Raw genomic sequence first — 12,769 nt, forward strand, 5'->3', positions numbered from 1 at the left:
CATCGGCGGCTGTTATTAAATGCGATGGTGTCAGCGCTGAAAGTTTGCCTAGAAAAGTATTCATCAAAGGGTAACAAAGTGGTTGTACGCCTATTCATTTAGTGGCGTAAATTTTACCGCTGAGTCATTTCTCCGCCTGATTCGAGAGCGAACGCTAACGGGCACCTCTACAGAGACTAGACCTTCCCGGTCTTCACAAAAGAGGGAACTAATAAAAATGCGCTTAACCTGTGCAATACAATTACAATACAACCCTTCTCATAACATTGGTTTGAAAGGAGAGACAAGCAAAAAAGGAGGGAAACGAAGGAAAGGTGGTCTGAAAAAGAAGACAGGAAGACAAATGAAACGTGAAATAGAGAAGCGTGGTTTAGGTAAGACTAGCGGTGAAGACAGAACAGAAATAAAGAAGATAGGGGTGGGAGAATGGCTGAACGTGAAAGCTAGCATACGAGTTGGCATGCCCTCAAGCGACAAAGTTAAGTTGCTGTCAAACCTTCCTTCTGTGTGTGGAGGGAAAGCTTGCGGGGGCGAGAGGATGCTAACCAAGATATTTGGGCGAGTTGGTAAACATCCGTTGTTAATTTAAACAACGCGAGCAGGAAGACACAGTCCAATATACAAGGAAGCCACAGTCCACGCACTTGTACTGTGGCTTCCTTGTATATTTTCCTGTGTCTTCTGCTCGCACTATTTAAATTAACAATAGAGCGGCCACTTTGCGGCCAATCGTTCCTTTCTGCGGGGCGGTGGCAGAAAGTGTAACTTCTGGGGAGCAAGTCTAATGGCATTTTTTAGGGAAAGGGATTTGCGCCGCGCGCGCTGTAAGACGGGGATTTAATTTCAATAGATGACTGACCTCTGAAGTGCAGACTGAGTGCCGGGGTTTTCATTTATACCAGCCTGCAGAGTATTATAACCTAAATTCATGTATAATTGCATTTGTTGTCATTTAAGGGACTTGTTAAAACGCGCTGTAGATGTGTACCCTCAGCTTGCTGAACATTTGTTTTTTTGGGGAGAGTGCTTAGTCAGAGAAAGGAGCGGAAAATATTTTGCGCGAACGCAGTGGTTACTAAGTCTAATTCCAAATGAATTATCGGTCTGACTAATGTATTGGATCTGAAACTTGTCACACTCGACTTTGTACTCAAAGTTACTATTTGCCACAATTCAAATTTTCACGAAGGGAATGTTTCAAGTAAGGAGGAGGAGAATGAAAAAGTTTTATTTAAAAAAAATGTAAACACTCCCAGGAGGACCTCTTATTCCAAGAGCCCTCTGGCTATTCATTCTAGCTTAGCGCGCTCGACTAGCTGTAACTGATCTGCAGGTTGCGTGGCTAGAAGGGCAGCCTCCCAGGAGGAGGGAGTGGGGTGTTTGACGGGAGGAATGCGGATGGGATGTGGGCATTCCCATAAGTAATGGTAGAGGGTGGGTGGGGTGGCGGTGCATGTGGTGCAGTATGGTGGGAAGTCCGTGGGGTGAAATATGTGGGCAAATTGAGGAGACGGAAACGAATGTGTTTGGAGTTGTCGCCAGTACGTGCTGTCGATGTGAGGAAGCGTGTGATGTGGTGGTGGGTACGGGGCACGGCGACGACAATAGTAGTGAACAATTGTAGTGTAGTGAAGAAGTTCGATGGTGGTGTATAATGAAGGTTTTGGGAGGACATCCACTGACGCCCGGAAGCTTAGTTCTCGGGCAAATGCATAAGCGCGCTCATTTACGAGAATGTCCTCATACCCAGGAAACCATGAGATGGTGATGGTATCGGGAGGGGTAGGTGGAGTAGATAATATTTTTCCTCGCAGTAAATATCTGTATGCTGTTTGGGAGTCTGTGCATATTGTGGTGTGCTGAGTCCGCAACTGACTGATGTCTGCAATTGCGAGTGTAATGGCCAAGCATTCGGCCTCGGTGATGCTAGTGCAGTGGATGAAGGCGGCTTTGAACGTTGAGCGGCGAATGTCCGTGAATATAGCAGTGCAGATGTGAGGAATGTCCGGATTGTGTGAAGTATCCGTGTAGATAATGTCTTGACGTGTAGAATAATGTTTGGAAAAATATGAGGCACGGGCTGCGCGACGGCCTTTGTGGTGTTCGGGATCCATATTTCGTGGGAGGGGTTTGAGCTCAAGGACACTCCGCCGATGCGGAGGGATGGCTATATGAGTATGAGGTGAGGAATCAGGGGTATTGTAGACCATTGAGCGCAAGAAATGAGTGCCTGTAGATGTTGTGCGGAGTCGACGTTGTTGGCTGGAGAGGTGCGCCTCAATGATCTCCTCAACATTGTTATGAATGCCTAATTGAAGGAGCCGTATCGTACCGGTATGACGAGGTAAATGGAGGGTAGTTTTAACGGCTGAGCGGTGTAGGACGTTAAGTTTATTGAGTTGGGTTTTGGTGATGTGATGGTAGGGGAGGTAGTAAGCTAGTCGACTAACGATAAGGGCGTCTACGAGTCTTAAAGTGTCTTTTTTCTTAAGGCCATGATTTCGGCTTGAAATGCGACGAATGAGATGTGTTATCTGGTTGATTTGTAGCTGCAGGAGGTGTATGGTGTAGGTGGTTGTAGTGCCCTGTTGAATGTGGAGACCCAGCAGTCGGAGCCATAGTACTTTGGGAATCGGAGCGTTGTCAAGGAGTACGGTGATGGTTGGGGTACGTGGGGAAGGCTTGATGACTAGGAGCTCTGATTTCTGCGGTGCACACGCAAGACCTATACCCTGTGTATATGTGTGGATGGCATCTGTAGCGAATTGCAAAGTTTGTTCATCTTGGCCAGGGCAACCCTTCGTAGTCCATAATGTGATGTCGTCTGTGTATATTGCGTGCTGAGGGTCAGGTATAGTTTCGAGTATCCGGGCTAAGGGAGTTAGGACGATGTTAAAGAGGATGGGTGAGAGGACTGAGCCCTGCGGTGTGCCTCGGTTGGATAAATAGATGGTCGAGGAGGTGTAGGACCCGAGTGTGATATGAGCCGTGCGTTTGGTTAGGAATGCCTCAACATAGCGCCAGATGCGTAGCCCGCAGTTAGTTGTGACAAGGGTAGACAGAATGCGGTCATGGCTCAAGTTGTCAAATGCCTTTTATATATCAAGTGCAAGTATGGCCCGTGTGGCATGTTTATAGAGGGTATTGTTTAGAATGGTCTCTTTAAGGTGCAGTAGAATGTCGTGGGTGCAGAGATGTGGCCGGAAGCCGAATTGAGAGTGAGCAAAAAAGCGGTAGATTCGAGTTCAGGTTGAAGCCGTCTAAGGATTACGTGTTCATAGAGTTTTCCAAGAGAACTTGTGAGAGAAATGGGCGTAGGTTGTCTAAGGAAAGGGGTTTTCTGGGCTTAGTAATGAAGTTGATTGCAGCGTGTTTCCCAGAGGCTGGTAAAGTACCCTCCCTCCAATGTTGGTTGTAGGAAGCTGTGAGTTGAGAAAGAGATGTATCATCAAGGTTTCGAAGGAATTTGTACTTAATTTGGTCTGGCCGGGGGCGGTGCTACGAGTTATGTGGGCGAGGGTGGACCCTACCTCCGCGGTGGTTATGTCCTCATCTAGCCTTGGGTTGCGTGGGGAGTAGATGGGGGCGTGGAAGAAGATGGCAGGGGGGGCGAAATGTATCGTTGTGTGAAGTATTGAAGGATGTCTGCTTTGTGCTGTAGTGTGAATGAGGCGGTGCGTGTTGATGGCTGTCTGTTGTTTGGTGGCTGTGGGGCCGAGCAGGGTTCGGAGAATATTCCAAGTTTTTAGCGTGCCTAAAGTACCCTGAAGGCTATTAGAGAGGTTTCGCCAGTTAGAGTTTGCCAGATTGGCTGCATACTCTATGGCTTCAGTGGTAATATGTGCGATTCGGAGGCGGAGTTTTCTGTTGTGTCGTTGTCTTTTTCATCTACTAACGAGGCTTCGCCTCGCCTCCCAGAGATGCAGAAGATGAGGATCGATTTGAGGTGCTTGCGGAGTGATTTTGATGTCTTTAGTGGTGTGTTTGAGTGCAGACTGGAGCTTATCTACCCATGCGTCCAGTGGGAGATTGCTGTCCCCGGAAGTGACTACCGCTAATTTCTCACGAAATTCTTTCCAATTAGTGAGATGCTGGCTCTTGGATGTGAACTGCTTTGCGTCATATTGCACTTGAGTCTGGATAATATAATAGTCGCTGCCCAGTGTGTCTGGTAGTACGTTGTAGAAAATGGGAGAGCGAATGTTGGTCTGTGTAATTGCTGGGGTGGTGTCTCTGGAGATGCTACTGCCGATTCGGGTAGGGGCGTTGGGGTCCGTGATGAGGGTGAGAGAGTGTTGCATAAATGCGTTGTACAGATGTGTGCCCTTGGGAGTGTTTTAAGGTATCTCCAGGCTGTGTGTCCAGCGTTGAAATCACTAACTATCAGTGTATGTGAACCAGATATGCGTTTGATGTCAGCCAGAAATGTGAGGAAGCCGTGTCCTTTGGCTAGGGGTGGGTCGTAAAAGTTCGTTATGAAAAATCTGGGGGCATCTGGTGTAGGCGGTTGTTTTTCAGTGAGCGTATACTCAATTACTTGATTGCTGAGTTTATGGTATTGTGACTGGCCATAGGGTTTTCTTGGCAGGAAATACTGGAGTGGGTTGCCATTACCATGTTAAGAAGATAGTGAGAGACCGGAAAGCGTGGCGTGACATGGTCCATAGGGTCACGAAGAGTCGGACACGACTGAACGCCTGAACTGAACTGAACTGAGTGTATGGGCTGTGGCCGTGAGTGTTTTTGACGAGGATCGCAGTGCATGCAAATAGGGATGTGTATTTTATCCGGTCAAAGTGGGCGAGCAGCCTGTTTCCTGAATGGCTATGACATCCGGAGTAGTTGCGTGGTTCTGAATGTAGAGTTGTAGGGATGCCCTTTTTTGTCTGAAGCTACGGCAGTTCCCTTTGAGAAACTGTGGTGCCCGAGGCTGCAGACCGACGCGTCTTCTTATTGTGTGCCATTTTCGCTGTGCGTGTGTTCCGTGCACGACCTATACTTAGTTCGCGCGCGGATCTTGTCCGAGGGTTCATTGAAAACAGAGCATGACACGTGTCCCGCATGGTGATTTGATGGGCGACCGGCGGCACACTTAACGTTGGGACCCCGGACGGAACTCGGGCAAGGTGCCAAGGCATGCGGCCCCGCACAACGGGTGCAGCGCGCCTTAAAAGGGTCATTCCGCAGCTTACACTTTTTCAAAGCGTGTCCATACTGTGCACAAAATGTGCACAAGGTACCTGCAGGTCCTCGCACACCTCGACTGACGTCCACCCTATGATTACTCGACATGCCTTGCAGAGACGGGCAAAAGCGGGGGGGGGGGGGGTGTCTGTTTCACTGACATGAACGAACTGTCCGGAGCGTTGTAGAAAAGACAGCCTGACCTTGCAGGAAGAGGGGTCCAGATGAAGAGTCGGGTTGCCATGGTTGAGTGCAGAGATAAGCTCCTCCGGCCTGATATCGGGGTCAACCCCAGTCAGTCGAACGTGCAGGTTCCGCTGCTTGGAGATTCGGACGTTCACGGAGGTCCGCGAGATGGCAGGCTTGAGGCGATCGAGGTCCTCAGGATCCCTGGAGGTAACCGTCAGGGCGCGACGGGAGGCCCGCAGAGAAACAGCCTCGATTCCCTCGACATCGGGATCAATGTTTGCCTTCGTTGCCGAAGTGGTCCGAAGATGCAGCAGAAGTTAAGACCATCTGGTGCGGCTGAGGATTAGTGCAGGAATCTCCGGAAGCAGGACACTCACACGAGTCAGAGGTCGCAGTAGGGCCTGCAATGGCTGTGTCTGCCTGTAGAACAGTTATTGAAGAGCCACTCATTGCAGCAGCATATGTCTTAGGGACCTGCGGCTGTTGTCTCCCGCCGGAAAAGTGCATCGCAGCCGTGGTGTCCTTGGTAGTCACCCCAGCAAGCCGCGTTCGGAGGACACTCCGTTCATGATCTCGCGCAGCCAAAGAAGTCCGGAGTGTTTGGGAATGCTTCAATTTGGCGACAGCACACACGAAGAAGTGCGCAGTGTGGCGGTACAGGGCACAGACAAGAGGTAAGAGCACTGCCCTGGTTTAGGGACCAATCTTGCTATCCCTGTCCAGAATAGCCACAACGATCTGCTCATGGACCCTCATGACGTCAGCGTCCGTTCCAAGTTCCAAGCTGTTGTACTTCGGCGACTTCGAGTCCACAGTTGAGCGCGGCGGAAGGTCCAGGGTCCCCGCAAATTATAAATGTCGCGTTTCAGATGAAGACAGGCAGATGGGGAGGCGGGGTCGGACTCCGGAAGCTCACCAGAAGGTGCAACGTCGGAGTTTGTAGGAGGCGAGGTCCGTGACGATGTTAGAAGCCGCCTGACAGGAGGACGCGTCGCACGAAGGCGGTCACCCGCCTCGAGCAGCCTGGTCGATCATGGCCTCAAGCAGTCGGTAGGTTCCAACCCGCCAGCCGCCATATAGCATAAGGGGTAAAATCTATTCAAAGGCACTGACCAAAGGCAACTCAGGGTGTCGTTCAGGTCTTACCGGTCCCCGCCTAGTAACATTGATGCCAAGAGGCCCAGCAGTTCATATAAAATTCAAGCACCACGAAAAGCGAAAAGAACAGCCTGCCACCCAGCCGTCTTCGTCTTCCTCCAAAGAAAGAAAAAAAAAGTAAGAATATGTGCTTTCAACTATTGTTGCTGTCTGCATGTGCTTAGAAACTTGGCCTCCATTTATTCCGTATGATAGGCTACAGACTTTCTTTCTGCTGACGCTAGAGTGACCTACCAACTTTTGTCAATTTTTGATCGGTAGTATGCTTAAGTGTCGGAAAATATTTTGGAGTAAAATTTTCCTAAAATTGTCTCGAAAATTGTTTAACAGTCGCGCGAGCGTCGACTGCTAGTGCAGTGGCGCCGAGTTGAACCAAAGCGGAAATCGGGAGAGGGAATGAGCGTGGGTGGGCAGCCATGTTGCTTGAGCGAGTGGCGTCTGCCTGACTGTTCTGCTCCGTCGGAAATAACCCCTGGAAACAAATTTGATATTCCTGTACTGAAAGCGCTTCTCCTATCTGATATGCGCTTATTGCTTTGATTGGTGCAAATTAGTAGTTTAAAATACTACTATTGTCCCCGGTTCCATTCGCGGGTGCTGTTTCGAGGAGATTTCTTTTGAAAGAAATTAATCTCCAGATATTTACTCTCTGCGGCAATAGTGTGTTTCGAAAAAAAACGAAGGAAAATAGCTATTGGGTATGCTAGGCTATTACAAATGTGGCTCCTTTACAGATATTAACTGCATTTATGGAGCGAATAAAAGAAACAAGTAATGGCAGCATCTTGAGGCAGCGATGATTAGCACCCGAGTTTGGCAGGGGCTGTTTGTCACTTATCATAACAGCTTAGAAGACGAGGCTCATTGCAGCAGCAGCAATTGTAGGCATGCCATTTATTCAGCCATGGAGGAAGGAAACAACTTAGGAGAGGCCCTTGCCATTCTCAATGCATTGGAGAAAGTGTGGCCGAAGTGACGTCAAAATTTAGGGTTACCCAAGTCGGGCCATTAGCAACGGCGACGTTGTTGCTATGAAAACTCGGGCCACTAGCAACAGCGTTGCTGAGGGCCCTAGGTACGTGAGCGTCGCGGCGAAAGGGTAAAGAGGGAGGAGAGACGTTGCAGCATCCGGTCGCGGCGCGGCCGCGCCGGCTTCAAAAAAATGACGTCAGGGCCTCTCTTAAGCTTTCCTTCCTCCATGTATTCAGCATTCTTTCTCATCTCCCGCGTCTTCCGGAGCAGCAGCGCCTGGAAACTGGTGGTCACGCAGTATTGATAAATAATTGGTCCGGTGTAATACATATACAGCGTGTCAAAGCTAACCATAGCCAAGGGTAAAAATAAAGCATTAGAGGTAGCCCATAAATCAATGTGAGTACATCTGTCAGCCATCTGGCGCATCGCAGACTTTTATTTTGCAGTTCACTAATTATTATATAGGCAAATTTTCTCATATACTAATTGTTGCTTTGAGATAATGAATGTGATGCAAAGTTGGAGAACACCTTTTGAAACCCCAGTCCATTTATTTCTGATAAAAAAAGCCTCAAGGGTACCTTTATTCCAAGCTGGAAAGCCCTGGAATTAAAAAAAAAAAAAAAAAAAACATCACGTCGCTACCGCATTCGCGCGCCTTGATTGTGGTGCTTTCAGTCGTGGTTTGAGTTAATAAAATTAGCAGCGGCAGTGACTGGAAAGCCCAGTTCCAGCGTTAGGCTGCTGTGTTGGCGATGATTGCCGCGAAAGCGGTGAGCGCGCTGGAACTTACACCGTCACGTGTGCCGACTGCCTGAAACGGGTGAAGAAACCATGTCAAACTTATTAGCCTGCCGCTGCAGGACCTGGCAGCACCTGACTGCGTTCACTCAAACCACGGTTAAGAGCAACTGAATCGTAGCGCGAATGCGCCAGACACGTGATATATTTCTTGCCTTTTAGGGGCGTTTTTTAAAGCTTGGAAAAAAGGCACGCTGAGGCCTTTTTCACCGGAAGTAAATCAGATGGGCGCTTCAGAAGGGGCTTACCAACATTGCAATCGTATTTATTGTCTAAATGCATCATCATCATCTTCAACCGGACTATACCACCTGCCGGGCGAAGGTCTCTCCCGTGTTCTTCCAATTAACCTGGTTCTGTGTTAGTTGCATCCAGTTGACATGTGCGAATGTTTTAACCTCAACCACTCAAATAACTTTCTACCGCCCCCTGCTACGCGTTTCTTCCCTTATAATCCAATTTGTTACTGCTTTCCCCCTTTACATAGTACTTAAGCCTTTCTTGACCTCCTCCTTCGTCACTGGATGAGCGTTTGACAGTTTGTGAGTACCACCTATCTCCTTATTGTTTTCATTTATTCGGCTACTATATACATGAGTATAGAACTCCTGGGCTACTTTGACTATATTGTCCATATTGGTGATGACATTGCCCTCCGTGTATCTAAGCGCATACATCTGATTTTTGCCTATGCCCAATTTATTCTTCAATGTTTTGGGCTTACCCCCTTCTTTAGAGCATGCTCAATTTTCTTCATGTTTTAATTATTATGTCGGCACTTTACACTTATTGATTAATTTTGATATCTCCGCCAGTTCTAGCCTGTGTGCTGCGTTGGAAGCTTTCATATGGCGTTTCTTAATCAAATCTTTCGTCTCATTGTATAGTTCACCGGTATCGTTTCTAACAATCATACCACCTACTTCTATCAGGCACTCAGTAATGATATCTCTGAAATTAATATTCATTGCTTCTACTCTAAGGTAATCATCCTAGGTTGAAGATGAATATCTATTCTGTGGTGAATAACGCCAATAATGCAAACGCGGGGGCCAGTTGGTTGATCATTCTGTGGAATACTGCGCTTCTTGATATACAGAGACAAATGGAAGACGACACACGAATGAAGCGCAAACTTACAACTATTTATTTTTATCGACAAAGCACGTACATATAACAAAAGGCATTCTTGTCAAATCACAGACACATCATTACGTGTCTGTGCGTGATCACATGTTTGAATGATGTGTCTGTGATTTAACAAGAATGCCTTTTGTATATATGTACGTGTTTTGTCGATAAAAATAAATAGTTGTAAGTTTGCGCTTCATTCGTGTGTCGTCTTCCATTTGTCTCTGTATATCAAGTAGCGCAGTATTCCACAGTCTGTGGTGAGATTCTGAATGTTTCTGCCCTCCCACTCACTGCTAATTCGTTGAAGGACTTTTTTCTTGCTAATCTTTTCCGTTCCCTCTTCAGATCTAGACAAATGTCGGGACTTACCGTCCTGTTTTCACTGCATCGCACCTTTAAGATTACCTCTACATCCGACATAATGAAGAAGATAGAGCACAGTATGAAGTCAATGTAATTTTTATTCTCCCCTTTAGAGCTTTTTCGTGTCCACTTACAATTTTTCCGTTTGCTGAAGAAGGTAATCACGTTTCTTAAGGTATTGCGCTCTGAAAACGCAACTAGTAAATGCGCCCTGCTATTCCTGCAACCGGTGCCATAGTCACCAACTGCCTGGTCTCTAGCCTGCTGTTTCCCTATCTTATCATTGAAGTCACCCATTAGTTAAGTATAATGAGTCATTACTTTTGAATGGCCAATTCTACATTTTCATAAAATATTTGGACACCCTGATCAGCGTAGATAAATGTAGACGCATAGACCTGTACAAACTTCAGTTTGTATCTCTTATTAAGCTTAATTACGATACCTGCGAGCCTATCATTACTGATATAGAGTTCTTATATATTACCAGCTATATCTACATAGATAAGAAGCATTGCTCCTAGTTCTCTCACAGGTAAACCTCGATAACACATTACATGTCCGCCGATAGTATGCTATGTGCCTCATTTGGCCTCCGAACCTCGCTAGAGGGCCCTAGCATATCCCATTTCATGCCCTTTAATTCATTTAACAGTACTTCTAGACTATCCTCACTAGATAGGGTTCTAGCGTTAAAAGTTGCCAGGGTCAATTTCCAATGGTGGCCTGTCCGGAGACAGAGATTCTTAGCACCCTTTCCTTTGTTGCAGGTCAGACCACCGTCGTGGTCAGTTGCTTCGCAGCCGTTGGGGACTGAAGGCCGCAGATTTGGTATAGTACTGAAAGCAGGGTGTGGCCAAATACTGCATCAGGATGGCCAAATCCTGTTCTGGTGCGGAAGTGCGTTTCCGGAGGTGTACGCCGGATAGATCCCACCGCAAACCATGAGCAATTCCATCGCCACGCGGATTATTGTTTTTCTATACGATGGGAAATCTCGAGGCACTGGGATTCAAACCACGCGAGGCTGATGTTCTACCTCTACGTCAGTGCGGCTGCTGCCGAAAGGAAATGCTTACTAAATAAAAAAATAGATTAATTAGTATATTGCTAATTGTAAAATAAAAAAATCCTGTTGTGTGATAGATGGCTGGCAGATGTACACAAAGGTTTCTCTGGCCTACCTGAATTGTCCTCTTTCTAAAACCTTGGCTAACGTTTTATCGCGTTCTCAGTCGGCGAAAAAAAAAAGTTTCGCGGCACGTGCCCGGCGCATGCGCATGCGGCGGTAAGGGCTGCTCGGTTCGAGAAGACTGCTACGCTCGTCTTCTTTTTGTGGTGCTTCGCTGCGAACCCGTGAATTCCAAACGGTATGTGACTCCAGCCAATGAGATGACCGACCCCGGCAACCTACCGCCTCCAAGAGATCTTCTGCCTGGCGAGCCTGAATGTCGGCAGGCCGAGGTGGATAGCTGCGACATTCCGTGAGCGCAAGGTAACGCCAGGCAGAAGATCTCATGGGACGGTAGGTAGCTGGTGTCGGTGATCTCTTTGGCCGGAGTCACTATACTGTAGGGAATTCAAGGGTTCGCATCAAATCACCACAAAAAGAGGACGAGCGTGGCAGTCTTCTCGAACCGAACAGCCCTTGACGCCGTATGCGCATGCACCGAGCACGTACCGTGCAACTTCATTTTCTTTTTTGGTGGAGATATGGGTCGATCGCCGTACCTCTCGCTGCAACTAGACTTGCGATCTTGTTATTCGGAAGATCGTGCTAAAACCTCATTTGTGACCCCATACGGCCTTTACGACTTAACCGTGATACACTCCGGCCTTTGTTTTGCAAAGCTCCGCCGACTCTCAAGCGAATGATGTATGTCACTGCCTTGTTCCTGGCCTTAAGTAGAAAAAGCGTCTCTGCTATGTGCACGATATCGTAATCTTTTCGCACGACTTTGAGAAGCACCTATGCCAACTCGGGCGCGTTTTGACATGTCTCAATATTGCCTGCCTGCCGCTGAACATAAAGAACTGCACATTTGCTGCCCGTACACTCACATTTACAGGTCACGTTGTAACCAAAGATGGTGGACCCCCTTATCCTGGCAAACTTGGCCTAAAACTGCAACACGATTTTCTAAGCGCTGTTGGAGAAGTATGTCTCCATGGAGCAGGTAGTGTGGCGCACAAAACTCATGACGTGCTTTGCTTAAAAATGGTGTGCGCATATTTTTTTTTATTTTTTTGCCATTCTTACAAACATACTTGTTTTTTATAACCGAGCTAATGCCAGATTCTCTCTACCTGTTGAGGGCCTTACCGTCAATAAACTGGCTGGCAAGCGACAGCGCTGAATGATAATGATACAATAAAATAAACCGTATTAAAACGCAACAACAAAATTAAGTGGGTTTTCCAACATAGGTAGAATGTTTGGCATGAAAGAATATCAAAAATACTCACAGCATTGAATAGAAAGCTTTCATGTTTTCCAGGGTTTTTTAAACCTCCCAGGCGATATAAAATGTTGAAACTAGCTCCGCAAAACAAATCGTTTCATTGGATTCTAATAAATGCTTAAATACCGTGTACGGAACCAAACAGCAACATTACCTTAAACGCATCTGGCTAGGAAAGTCACTGCCTTTTCGATAGATCTTACATCTATCTAAAACCTTAGTCGATATATCTTAGGCCGCCTGTATACAGCAGCTGCCTATTATAAATTCACGGGGGATCCCGTGGTCCAAATTCGCCAAATGAGCTCGTAACGGTACTCCGACTACCAGTGGCAGACATAAGACAGCAAGGTCAATTCTGTGGTTAATGGGAAAAGATAACTCGCTACCTGAATTATAGTTGAGCGCCTTGGACATCTGCGATACTGGCTACAGATCGGTTTGGTTTGCTTTGTATAGATTAACGTGCCAACGAGACTTAGGCTGCAAGAGAAGCCGCCATG

Source organism: Amblyomma maculatum, chromosome 10, assembly GCF_055883805.1.
Source record: "Amblyomma maculatum isolate TAMU_Amacu chromosome 10, ASM5588380v1, whole genome shotgun sequence".
Classification (NCBI taxonomy): domain Eukaryota; kingdom Metazoa; phylum Arthropoda; class Arachnida; order Ixodida; family Ixodidae; genus Amblyomma; species Amblyomma maculatum.